This window comes from Dipodomys ordii, unplaced genomic scaffold (assembly GCF_000151885.1).
Source record: "Dipodomys ordii isolate 6190 unplaced genomic scaffold, Dord_2.0 Scaffold193, whole genome shotgun sequence".
Taxonomy (NCBI): domain Eukaryota; kingdom Metazoa; phylum Chordata; class Mammalia; order Rodentia; family Heteromyidae; genus Dipodomys; species Dipodomys ordii.
In genome coordinates this window covers 499,269-513,099 of record NW_012267409.1, presented here as the reverse complement: position 1 = coordinate 513,099, position 13,831 = coordinate 499,269, and the positions used below count along the sequence as shown (strand labels likewise).

Here is a 13,831-nt window from a genome sequence, read left to right as displayed (position 1 = left end):
ACTGTGGAAGAGGAAGGACACAGACAGGGAGGGGTTAGGTCGTTACAATAACCCAGGGCAAGTCAGGCACAGTGTCTCACGCCTGTCACCCTACCTACTCAGGAGGCTGAGATCTGAGGATTATGGTTCAAAGCCAGCCTGGGCAGGAAAGTCCATGAGATGCTTATCTCCAATAAACGACCAGAAAACCAGAAATGGTGCTGTGGCTCAAGTGGTAGAGCGCTTGCCTTGAGCTGCCAAGATCTGAGGGACAGCGCCCAGGCCCAGAGTTCAAGCCCCACAATCGACAAAAAACAAAAAACACAATAACCCAGGGCAGATTACAATGGCGGTGTGGACAATGTGGGAGCAATGTAATAGTGGGGGGGGGCCCAATCTAGGGAGACTCAACAGGATTTGCCCACAGCCCCAACACAGGGTGAAGGAGAATCCAAGATGGCGCTATGGTTTTCAACTACTAGAAGTATGAATGCTGTGTAGTGAGCTGGGACAGGCGACAGAGCATGGGCTCTGGAGGAAGATCAGGTGTGTGTTTTGAGATGTACAGATGTCAAGTTGGCACTGTGCCATGTGAGCATCGGATCCAAATGTTCTTGGGAGACAATCTGGGTTCATATTTGTTCCTCAAGACAGCTGAAGATGCCTTCTCATGACTGCCACATAATAGATCTCCTTTCCCTGCCAAATCTCTTTATTAGGCACATAGAGGCAAATAGCTTGACCTAATGTGATATTCCTGGAGTTCAGGCTTGGGGTCTGAAAGCTTTGGTTTCACTGACATGCTACAACACCGTGAACCTTGTAAGTAAATATGATGGATGGAAAGAAGCCACGATACACAAAGTCACAGGGTATAAGATGCCATTTGTTTGAAATGTTTTAAGTAGGCAAATCCATTGAGCTAGAAAGCAGCTGGTTGTTGGCAGAGGTGGATGGAGGATGGGGAGTGACATCGAAATAGGTACAGGGTTTTCTTTTGGGATGACGAAAAGGTCCAAGAATTAAAGAGTGGTGATAGTTGCACAACATGGTAAATGTACTGCTAGTCACTTGTTAACATGGTTATTTTTACCACAACAACGAGCACAAAAACAACCCCCATGCTCACAGGTGAAAAACACAGGCCTTCAATTCCAGAACTCCCTCTAGGTCCTCTCCTTATTCAGTCACCTAAGCTCTTTCTCAAACCAAAGCAGCTCTGAACCCCTCTGGCAATGGACTTTTGTCTCCATCCACCACCATTCAGGCATAGTACCTGTTATTTGTGGACAGAATTCCCACTGCTGCTCAAACACATCCAAATTTCCAAATAAAAGTATCTTCTTATAATAGACTCCTACTACAAACCAACAAACCATCATCTGCTATTCATGTTAAAAAATAATCCATTTTCGCCGGGCGCTGGTGGCTCACGCCTGTAATCCTAGCTACTCAGGAGGCTGAGATCTGAGGATCATGGTTCAAAACCAGCCGGGGCAGGAGAGACCTTGAGACTCCTATCTCCAATAAACCACCAGAAAACCGGAAGTGGCGCTGTAGCTCAAGTGTAGAGCGCTCGCCTTGAGCTGAAGAGCTGAGGGACAGCGCCCAGGCCCAGAGTTCAAGCCCCACGACCGACCAAAAAAAAAAAAATAATAATCCATTTTCTGTTGTTGTTGGCCGTGGGGCTTGAACTCTGGGCCTGGGCACTGTCCCTCAGCTCTTCAGCTCAAGGCTAGCACTCTACCACTTGAGCCATAGCACCACTTCTGGTTAACCATAATTCACCTATCTGGTAAACTAATGAGAGCTATGAATGCTGGTCCTTCAGAAGATAATATTTCTTCTGAGAGTATAGCTGTAACATTTACGCTTTCAACTATTAACGCTACTCTTCTCTAAAAATCTTTGGCATTTTCTACTCCTCATGTTTTCTGTTCTGCTGGTAGGCCACAACTCTGAGGAATAGGAAGCACAAAACTGACCTTTATCCTCTCGTGTTTCCAGGCATGATGGCACAAGCTTGGAATCTCATCTCAATACTTGAGAGGCTGCAGCAGGAGGATCATGAGTTTGAGGCTAGTCTGGGCTACACAGTGAAACCCTGTCTTAAAACCAGGAGAACTCACAACATAATAAAAACAAAACAAAACAAAAACCCCACACATTCTCTGCCAGTGGAACAGAAATACACAGGAGACAGTGAGTTGTAGTCCATTCTAGATGGTAACTCTAACCCTAGGACTTCAAGATAATACCCACTGAAGCAAACTTCTGGAAATCATGGTTTGTTTGGAGCTCTTCTCTCTAAACTCAAGGAGGACCTATACCTCCAATTTATATCCACACACAAATCAATCAGCTAAGTATGAGAAATTTTATGTGCATGCACACAAAAACCAAGCTGTAACATCAAGTTAACTGGGAAAAACAAACAATATAACTGCAAAAACAGTTCTTGGGAATCTGACAGTTAAGATACACATTCCCTAAACAGTCAAAGTACTCCATTTTCAACATGCCAACAATCTGGTCTTTGTTTGTTCGTTCAATGGAGGATGATGTCAGGGTCTCTGGAACGCTGATCATTGCTGGCTTTTGGGACTACCATGCTTTTCCAGATATGCAAGAAACTTAGGAGCTAATTACCAACATTGAATCAACCCCTTCAGGGGTCTTAAGGGTCTTGACAAACTATCTCCTTAGTTATAAAAGCACAGAACAAATTTTAAGCAAACCTCTTCTAAGATGGGGTTAGTTAAATTATCCGGTTCCAATAAACCTCCTCCTTGGAAAATTGAAGTGTTTGGTAATGGACAGGCAGAACAACTACCAGGTAGCTATATAAGACATCTGTCCCCTTGAGTCCTTCCCTCTAACTTTTGGGGCATTCTTTTTTTTTGGTCTGTCATGGGGCTTGAACTCCGGGCCTGGGCGCTGTCCCTCAGCTCTTCAGCTCAAGGCCAGCGCTCTACCACTTGAGTCACAGCACCACTTCTGGTTTTTTTTTTTTTCTGAGTGGTTTACTGGAGATGAGTCTCATGGTCTTTCCTACACCGGTTGGCTTTGAACCGTGATCCTCCTCCTGATCGCAGCCTCCTGAGTGGCTAAGATGACAAGCGTGAGCCACCAGCACCCAGCGTAAACTTCTTAGAAAGATTTTTGAAGGTAGGCACCAGTGGCTCATGCGTGTAATCCTAGCTATTCATGAGGCTGAGATCTGATGATCATGGTTTGAAGACTACCCTGGCAGAAAAATCTCTGTGAGACTCAGCTCCAATTAAACCACTCAAAAACTGGAAGTGGTGCTGTGGCTCAAAGTGGTGGAGCACTAGCCTTGACCTGAAGAGCTCAGGGACCTGAGTTCAAGCCCCATGACCAACAACAACAACAAAATTTGTTTTGAACCTCAGTTTAGACACCTCAGGTAGAGCACCTGCCTTGCATGTGCAAGGGCCCAGACCCCGCCCCAACAGACGTTTTGAACATTCACCATTCCCATTTCCCAACTTGTTACTTTACTTCAATCTGCCACTTCTGATCTACAATGGCTCTTTCTGAGGTCAAGGCCCCATCCTGCTTAACTCAAGGTTTTCAGTCCATATCTTTACTTGATAATTTACTTGACAATTCTTTTGGAAGTACACTTTTCCTTTTGTCTTTTACGACACACCTTAAATGAGAATTAGATTCTAAAGACAGCATTTAAAGCAAAAATAATCATGTAAGGCCAGGAACCGGTGGCTCATGCCTGTATTCCTAACTAATCAGGAAGCTGAGATCTGAGGACTGCAGCTCAAAGCCAAGCCAGGGCAAGAAAGTCTGGAAGACTCTTATCTCCAATAAACCACCAGAAACCAGAAGTGGCACTGTGGCTCAAGTGGTAGAGCGCTTGCCTTGAGCTGAAGAGCTGAGGGACAGCGCCCATGCCCAGAGTTCAAGCCCCATGACTGACCAAAAAAAAAAAAAGTATAAATTACTCAATAGTTCTTTAAATGCCCCCATTAGATATAGGATACCAGTATAAATGCAAATAAAACTATTGTCTCATCTAATTAAAAACATGGTAGAGTATATTCAGTTGACATACCTGAACTAAAATCGAGGTGCTATTCTACTGTACTTCTCTGTCCCCTTCGTCTCCCCTACCTGAGTTACCACCTTTCTCTACCAACTGAGGCTGAGTCTTTTATTTTGTTGACCTCAGTCAGTGGTTCTCAACTCCCAAGGCTCAGTAGAATCACTGAGGATTATTTAAAAATCCAAGGCTAAGGCTGGGCAGAGTGGCTTATGCCTGTAATTCTAGCCATTCAGAAGGCAGAAATTAGAAGGGTCAAAGTTGATGGCCAGTCGGGAAGAAATATAAATAATAAGTTGGTATGTTGGTGCACACCTATAATCTCAGCCATCTATGTGAGAGGTAGAGGTGGGAAGATTATAATCCAAGCTGATCAGGGCAAAAACTTGAGTCCTTATTGGAAAAATAAAGTGCAAAATGGCCTAGGGAGTGTATCTTAAGTGGTAGAGCACCTGCTTAGCCAAAAGCCTGAGTTAAAATTCTAGTACCCTTCCCTCTCTACAAAAGAAAAGAAAGGCCATAATTCAGACCAAGTAAACAAAAATACAAATTTCCCTTTTAGATAAACCCCATCATTAATATGGTTTTAATCACTCAATGATACTAATATATAACCAAGATAAACATCACTCTCTCTCCGAGACCAGAGGTCATACATGCCAAAGTGATGTGAAGCAGCACAGGCATGGTGTAGGGAATGGTGGTCTCTGGTGACTTAGAAAGCAGCTAGGGGAGCTGGGAAGGTAGCTCAGTGGTAGAGCGCTTGCCTTGCATGCATGAGGCCCTGGGTTCAATTCCTCAGTACCACATAAGCAGAAGAAGGCAGAAGTGGTGCTGTGGCTCAAGAGGTACAGCGCTAGCCTTGAGCTGAAGAGCTGAGAGATAGCACCCAGGCCTAGTTCAGGCCCCACGACCGACAAACAAAAAAAAAAAAAAAGAAAGAAAGAAAAGAAAGAAAGCAGCTAGGGTTAGTGTGATTCAGTACCAATCACTGTGGCCATGTGATAGAGCCTCACTCTGTAGCACAGACCTTTGACTTATAACCCTCATGCTTTAAAGGCCTACCAAGTGCTGGGATGATAGGCATGTACAATCACGCCCAGCATAGGTCTCCTTGTGTGTGTGTGTGGGGGGGGGGGAGGTTATGGGGCTTGAACTCTGGGCCTGGGTGCTGTCCCTCAGCACTATCATTCTACCACTTGAGCCACAGCGCCACTTCCAGTTTTCTGAGTGGTTAGTTGGAGATAATAAGAGTCTCATGGACTTCCTTGCCTGGGCTGGCTTTGAACCGCCACCCTCAGACCTCAGCCTCCTGATTAGCTAGGATGACAGGTATGAGCCACCGGCCCCCAGCAGGTCTCAAATTTTAAAAGACACACCAAACGGGATTTTTCCATGGGAAATCTTCAGATTCAAAAATCCTAGCAACTAAGTTCGAACCAAATAACAAAAGCAACTGCACGGGCAAAAACAAAACATCTGCCAGCTAGATCTGTGCTGGGCTACAAGCTTGTCATCTCTGCCTTGGGAAATTTACCCACGCCCTTCATTTCACATGAAAAAAAGAAATGTATGCTCCAGTTCTGGCCTTTCTTCTGGGCTGTGGGTCTGCATTGTCAAATGCTTTGTGATATGCACTGAAAAATCTCAGCAATCCAACTGGAACAGTGATTCAAATCCACCTGCAAGCTGTCCTTACAAGGCTACGTTTCAGGTAACTCAGCCATTCACCTAACTAGGCAAGCAGAGCTCTAGGATTCTTCCCCTCAACACCTTTACCCCATCAACCATCAAATCCTATCAACTATACGTATGTGTAAATGTATTTCTCTCCAGCTTTGCTGCCACCGCCTCCTCTTTTGTTAAAAGACTACAACCTTAATTAGGAAAGTGTCTCCCACATTCACTTTTTGTTAAACTATAATTTTACTGTTATTATTTATGAAGGCTCATGGAGGGAGGTTATCACTTCATACGTCAGGTAATATGTATATTTCTTTTTTGGACAATGTCACTCTCTCCTTCTCTTTCTCCCAGTTTAACCCTTCCTATTCCTGCCCACAAGTTACATAGGTCTTTTCCCACATAGTGTCTACTGAACAGCATGTCTGCATTTGTTCACCCATTTTCCTTCCCTTTCTGGGCCCTCCCTTTCACCTCCCAGAGGAAAAAAAAACCACAAAGCAAAAGCAAACACTGCCACTATACTCACTTTGGTGTCCTTCCAAATCAATGACTGTTTACTAACACAAATATCTGCAAACACACCCACATGGAATATGCCTGTACACAGACACTTATATTTGACCCAACAATTCTACTTCCGGCAATTTATACTACAAATACAGTCAGACGTATATAAACAAGCAGATTCACAGTAAAATAAATTAGAAACACCTAAATGTCCTTGAATATAAGAAGGCTTAAATTATGTGTGGCATATCAACACAGTAAGTATAGAATTACCAAAATTAAGGGAAATTATGTATCAAAATGGAAAGATTCCCAAGATACTTTTTTTTTTTTTTGGTGTTGGTCTTGGGGCTTGAGCTCAGGGTCTGGGGTGCTGTCCTTGATCTTTTGTGCTCAAGACTAGCACTCTACCTCTTGAGCCACAGTTCCCCGTTGGCTTTTTTTGGTGGCTAATTGGAGAAGAGAGTCTCATAGATTTTCCTGTTTGGGCTGGCTCTCAACTATGATCCTCAGATCTCAGCCTCCAGAGGAGCTAGGATGACAGGCATGAGCCACCAGCACTTGGCTCCCAAGACATATTTTTTTTTTGGGGTCCGGTTGTGGGGCCTGAACTCTGGGCCTGGGTGCTGTCCCTCAGCTCTTCAGCTCAAGGCTAGCACTCTACCACTTGAGCCACAGCGCCACTTCCGGCTTTTTTCTTTTTGCTTATGTGGTGCTGAGGAATCGAACCCAGGGCCTTAGGCATGCAAGGCAAGCGCTCTACCACTGAGCCATCTTCCCAGCCCCTCCCAAGACATTTTTAAGAGAACAGAGTCCAATGTATAAACGAGAGAGAGAGAGAGAAAAGATAATGCATGTATCTTCATGCCCGCAAAAAGAAGTCTATAAGGATAACCAAAGCCAGGATCAATGGTCATCCCTTTAGAAGGTCTGGGAAGAATGGCGGAGTGCAGTGGAGTAGTATGCACAGAAGACATTAGAGAAGGATCCTGTACTGTTCTGAATTTCTTCAGGATTCCGAGGAGTCACTGGATGGAGGAATCATTGACAGCAGACAGCCTCTGCCTGCTTTCCAGCCTGGTCTACATCAGCTCACCCCCATCACTCTCTCTCCATGTTCCTGCCACACATTCTGGCTCCTCAGAAAGGCTATTTATTCCCTTCTACCTGCCTTCTTAGTGTTCATGTCTGTTCCTTTTGTCTGGATGGAATACTGCTCCCTTATGCGTCACCTAGTAAATCCATGCTTAGCTGACTGAGGCCATCTTAAAGATCCTTTTCCTCAGGGAAACATTTCTTACTTTACAAACTAGATCAATACTTACATTTTGGGCACACACACACACACACAACAACCTGCGCTTCTCCTTCTAGAACTTAGCTGTGATGAGGTAACTGTCTAATTCTACATGGACACGTACACCTCCGCCATCCTCTTCAGACTACAAGGTCCCAGTGTTCCAAAGCAACATCAGGTGCTTTCACGACAGTGTTGTCACACTTAATGTAGCATGCGACTGGGAAGCAGGCCTTTTGATAACAGCTGAGTGAATGATGACTGTTCCAGATGTCACTACCTAGGAAACCAACACCTAGGCAAACAAGGACAATGCAGCATCACTGGTGTTCAAGGCAGTAGTTTATAACGGTGTTCTCACCTAAGGGTAACGGACCCTTTCCAAGACAACAGCTGGCAATATCTGACATCATTTGCCAACAATTCTGATTGTCACAACTCTGTGTGTGGGGAGTACTACTAATGTCTAATAAGTAGACGTCAGGTATGCTGTACTAAAGATCCTGTGCTACACAGGCTAACCCTCTACAAGAGTTTTGTGGCTTTTAGTGTGGGGGTGGGGGGTAAAGGAGGGTCCTGAGGCTTGAACTCAGTGCCTGAACACTGTCTCTGGCTTTTTTGCTCAAGGCTAGCACTGTATCACTTGAGCCATAGATCCATTTCTGACGTTTGTTGTTTAAATGGAGGTAAAAGTTGCACAGACTTTCCTTCCCAGGCTGGCTTCAAACCTCTATCCTCAAATTTCAGCTTCCTGAGTGGTTAAGATTACAGGTGTGAACCACTGGCACCCAGCAAAGTTGTGTTTTAAAATGCCAATTGTGTGTCATCGTCATTGTCGGCAATGAAAAACTCTGATTTAGAGGATGGTAATACTCAGGAGTGGCCAAGGGCCAAACGTGATGGTGCACACCTATCATTCCAGCTATGAGGAAGGTAATAGCCAAAAGCATGAGATCTTATCTGAAAAATAAGGCAAAAAAGGGCTGGTATGTATGTCTCAAGTAGTAGAGAACTTGAAAGTTCAACCCCTTGAGTTGAAACCCTATTACGGTCAAAAGTAAAAAGGGGAGTGGGAGTGGTCAATTTTACTATGGGCACTTGTGGGTTGTTTGTTTTAAGAAGGAAAAATGGGAGGTGTCATAAAAAGCTTCAGAGGAAATAAAGCTTTAGTTGCTTGCTAAAAGGTGGCAGGGGCCAGACTACTGAGTTTGAAGCAGGGGTGGCTCCTGCCTGTAAGTCTAGCTACTCAAGAGACTGAGATCTGCCAGGCGCTGGTGGCTCACGGCTGTAATCCTAGCTACTCAGGAGGCTGAGATCTGAGGATCGCAGTTCAAAGCCAGCCCAGGCAGGAGAGACCATGAGACTCCTATCTCCAATAAACCACCAGAAAACCGGAAGTGGCGCTGTGGCTCAAGTGGTAGAACGCTCGCCTTGAGCTGAAGAGCTGAGGGACAGCGCCCAGGCCCAGAGTTCAAGCCCCACGACCGACCAAAAAAAAAAAAAAAAAAGAGACTGAGATCTGAGGACTGTGGTTCAAAGCCAGCCCAGGCAAACAAATCTATGAGACTCTTATCTTCAATTAATTATCCTTCCCTGCCCCCTCCCACCAAAAAAAAAGCCATAAGTGGAGCTGTGGCTCAAGTAGTAGTGGAATGCTAGCTTTAAGGACAAAAGCTCAGGGAAGTACCCAGGCCTTGAGTTCAAGCCACAGGACTGGTACGTGCACGCGCGCGTGCACGCGCACACACACGCGCACACACACACACACACACACACAGTTATGGTTTAAAGTTATTCTCTTGAAGTTTTCCAAACTCCACAAGTCCCTAGCAATTTTACTCCCTTCTTTTGGCAGTACTGGGGTTTTAACTCAAGGTCCTATGCTTAGCTAACTAAGAGCTCTACCACTTGAGCCACACTTCCAGCCCACCTTTATTCTCTTCTAGATCTTTCTTTTAGGACTGTTGGTTTCAGCAAAACATGAAGACCAAATCAATCCAGACCATAAAATCAGAAAACTCCTTCACTCTCCAGCAAGTGCACTTGCATTTTAAAACATGTAAATCTTACAAGTACAAATAAATCATTACTTTCTTAATGCTCAGGGTGTTAGCAGATAAAGCTCATTTTTGAGCCCAAAAATAGCCATCAAGGCCAAGTTGGCCCTGATAGATTTCTCCAAAGCTCTATTAAAGCAAGAAAGAAAAGACAGAGAAAAAGCAGTTCTAAGATTGTATATAAAACATTCAAGTTCTTTTCTTTTTCCCTCCACAAGTGTCTCATGATACAAGTTCTCCCAACAGACATTTCAAGATTCATTTGGAAGTTGTGTGTGTGTGTGTGTGTGTGTATTAAGACTATAGTGTGGATTATAAAGGCTTTCATTAGAAGTCATGGAGACCACGAAAGAAACTGAGATCATTTTTTAACAGCACCACTAGGGAACAAACCTGGTGTTTTCCTGAAACACAAGCCTGCTGCCGGCTGTGCTGGAGGCCCAGGCGCTGACCTAGTATGGCAATTCTTAGGGTCTTGGAGCTGGGTGCTGTGCTGACAAGAAATTGAGGCCTGACACTAAGACAGAACAAAGAGAAATGCCTAGCACCAAAGGTTGGGAAATGTGTGTGTGTGTGTGTGTGTGATGTGTTGTGCCTAAATGAAAATCTGTAGGAGGAACAGTTCGGCATCTTTGGAAAGGCATGACAAATCCTCCCGTCTCCTGCTTACACAGTAAGATTGACTCGGTGATCTGCGATCATTTCCTAATAAGAAAATACCGTATCATTTACCTAGACAGTTCGTGCCTCCACTCCCCCCTTCCCCGCCCCCATCTCTCCATTTTCACATCGTTATTAAACGCGGGATACCATTTCTTTAGGCTTTAGAGCCTAGTGGAAATAATGAACACCACACAGAGTTCTGATTCAATATCAACTCCAAGCCCGGCCAGCTGGTTTCCATCGAGACGTCCCCGAGGAGAACGCCCCCTCGGAGGCGGTGGCCTGGTGGTGGTGGTGGTGGTGGTGGTGATGGGGAGGGGGGGTGGGCCGGAGGGTTGGGGAGGGAAGAGGGGGGAGACCCAAGCAGACATTTAGAGCACAGCAGCGATCAGAGCAAGTACAGGGTAAGGGAAGGGGGTAGGGGATGGGGGAAGAGACGGGTGTCCACCAGGCCTCAGTTTACCTTTGTTTCAGGTCCCAACCCCTTTCCTTCTCTTCTTCCCCCCCTCACCCCCCCTCTACTCCACACCCAACCCCACCTCACAGCCAGTGACACATCCTTCTTTGGCCAAGTAGTCGTGGGGCCGAGGCTGGGCCCGGGTGGGGGTGGGGGTGGGGGGAGGGGGAAAGGGGGGGGCGGGGAAGGAAAATAAAGCCTCAGCGCCTCACTGAGACGTGACTCTCAGTTCTTCCAGAACCTTGGCATTTGCTTTTCGTGCCAAGCTTGCCAGTGCACAAGTTGCCCGGGACTCTGCGTGTGCGTGTGCGTGTGTGTGTGTGTGTGTGTGTGTGTGCGGGGGGGGGGGAGAGCTAGGCCTGGGAACCCCAAGAAGTGGGAGGCGCCCCGGCCTCCTCCTCCATAGGAGCCCCCCGGACTGGCGTTCTCCACACACACTCGCCCCCCACCCCCCCCACCTCCATTCACCCCTTCCCGGACTATCCCGGGGGTGGGGATGTGGAGTTGGGGGGGGTCCCCCACCACTCCCCACGCTACCGGCCCCACAGGCCAGGCCAGTCCCCGCCCTCCCACCCCGCTCCCGCCTCCGTCCCCCGGACACCTCAGGCGGGACTCCCCCCCACCCTCTACCACAACAAGGGGGGGCCGGGGGCTCCGAAGGCTGCAGGCCGCGCGCGCACCTACCTCAGAGCTCCTCCTCTGACGGCCGCCGCGGTTCCCCGCCGCGCGCGCACACGGCCTCCGGGCTAGGGAACGCCACCGACGCGGCGCCCGCGTGAGCCACCCGAGGCCCCAACGCGCCCCGCCCGCCGCCGCCGCCGCTCAGCCACTGCTGCTGCTGCTGCTGCTGCTGCTGCTGCAGCCGGTCGTCGCCCGCCCGCTGCCGCCGCCGCCGCCGCCCCTCAGTCCCGCCCTCCGCTCCGGCCTGGGTGCCCCGCCCCCTGCGCTAGACCACACCCCCTCCAGACTCCGCCCTCCTTCTACGTACATCGAAGCTCCGCCCTCCTTAGGCTCTCTTCCCATCACCACCACCTCCGCCCTCTAGGCCCCGCCCCTTCGCTCGCCAGGCCCCGCCCCTCACGTTCCCCGAGGCGGGAAAAGGACGGCGGCGAGGGTCGCTGAAAGAACCGCCCTGGGTTCGCACGCACGCGTCGCCTGCGCCACTGTGTGGGGATGGCGTTGGCTCCACGGGGCCTGGAGGAGGGCCGCGACGACGCTCCAGGTGAAGACTGCTCGGTGGAGTCTCCCTTGCGTGAATATGTCCGTGCCCTATCCTTGGTCGTCCTCGAATACGGCTAGGCCTCTCTCGGGGGAGGGAGGGGCGGGAGTGGGCCTACCTCTGTCCGGGCCCGGTGCCCCTGGCTCCCACCTGGCCTCACATCCTAAGCTACTCAGGAAACAAACGTGAGACCTTGAGGTTCGAGGTTCGAAACCAGCCCAGACGTCTGTGAGACCGTCTATCCACCAACCGACCAGCAAAAGACCGGAAGTGGCGCTGTGGCTCAGGTAGTAGAGCGCCTGACTGGAATCAGGGTCCCATGCCCTGAGTTCAAGCGCACGTGTGAGTGCACACACACACACACACACACACACCTGAGTGTTTCCTCTAAACCAATCATTAAGGTTTACAAAGCCTTGGAAAGAAAAAAAAATTGTATTTCCCACTCCACCTTGCTTTTCCATTTTATATTTGCTTATTCTATTGCCAGAGCTGGGGCTTGAACTCAGGGCCTGGGCACTGTCCCTGAGCTGCTTTTGCTCAAGGTTTAGCGCTCTACCACTTCTGGTGTAAGTGGTACTGAGGAATTAGAACCCAGGGCTTTATGCATGCTAGGCAAACACTCTAACACTAAGTCACCTTCCCAGTCCTATTTGTTTGTGTTTTTTTTTTTTTTTTTTTTTGTGCCCCTCTTCCTGAAGCTTGATCTCAAGGACTGGGTGCTGTTCCTGAGCTGCTTTTGCTTACGGCTAGAACTCTACCATTTGAACCATAGCTCCACTTTCAGCTTTTTTTATTATTATTATTTAAATTTTGGTAGTTTTAGTGGAGATAAGAGTCTCACAGACTTTTCTGCCTGGGCTGGATTCAAACCGAGATCCTCAGATCTCAGCCTCCAGAGTAGCTAGGATTACAGATGCGAGCCATCAAAGCCCAGCTTGCTTTTCCATTTTAAAAGCCTTATCTTATCTGAGCTAGAGCAAGCTGAGAGAAAGGGCTGGGCAGGACCAAGGACTTTGCAAAGGTCACAGTTCATACTTGAAAGAAAGGGCAGTACACAGTGAACCATGGAACAAGTTCAATGCTGCTGACCCCCTCAACCTGAATTCTTGGTTTGTCTTGACAGCTTTATAACCTGCTTTTTTTTTTATTAGACTTTGTTGCCATATGTTTGTACAGAATATAAGGTGAATGTCTAAAGGATACAATTCTGGCTTGGAAATTTGATTTAGTCCAGTGGAATCAGTTCCTGGGTCATGAGTGCCTTGTGAATTCAGCCAATTCACAACTACTTTGTAAACAATATAAAAAAAAGCAAGGCCTAGTCTTTGCTCTTAAGGGGCATATGGTCAAATACTGGAGAAATAGTTGAAAATACAAGTGTTTTAATTTATTATGATGATAGAGAAATAGCTGAGCAAATTAATTTTATGGGGTAAGGAGAATATAGGGTCATCTTCTTACAGCATTTTTTTAAATTATGAAAAACATCTCTGAAAAATAAAATATCTTGTGAAAAGCATAAAATATTAACTGCAGAAATAGAATATTAATGAACTACTATGCAGGTATCATTCAGCTTTAACTATTACCATCTCATGGCCAATTTCTTTCATCTATATCCTTATCTTCTTTATCTTTTCCTGAAAAACAAAACAAACATGCAGCACTTTTTTACCTATAAATATTTCACTGTGCATCACTGACTAGACTTTATCTCTCACTTGTACGAGAACTGATTGTACGCACAGATCTTAAAAGTTCTGCAGGTGATAGATTTAAACCAAACCATATCACTAACCATATTTAATGTAAATTGACTAAACACTCCACATTTCAAATCAAAATCACAAGTCTAAATATAGTATTTCAGACTCCCATCTGTCAA

The 13,831-nt window shown here is 46.8% G+C and overlaps 1 protein-coding gene across 1 annotated transcript in view; it reads right to left on the bottom strand.

Moving 5' to 3' along the window:
- The window catches only part of Ppp2r3a (protein phosphatase 2, regulatory subunit B'', alpha), an 84,556-nt gene extending 73,095 nt beyond the window's left edge, over positions 1-11,461 (bottom strand). Inside the window, exon 1 of the mRNA XM_013034660.1 lies at positions 11,409-11,461. The gene's annotated coding sequence lies outside the window, so the exon portion shown is untranslated. The remainder of the gene's footprint in view (positions 1-11,408) is intronic.
- Positions 11,462-13,831: the final 2,370 nt, after the last annotated feature.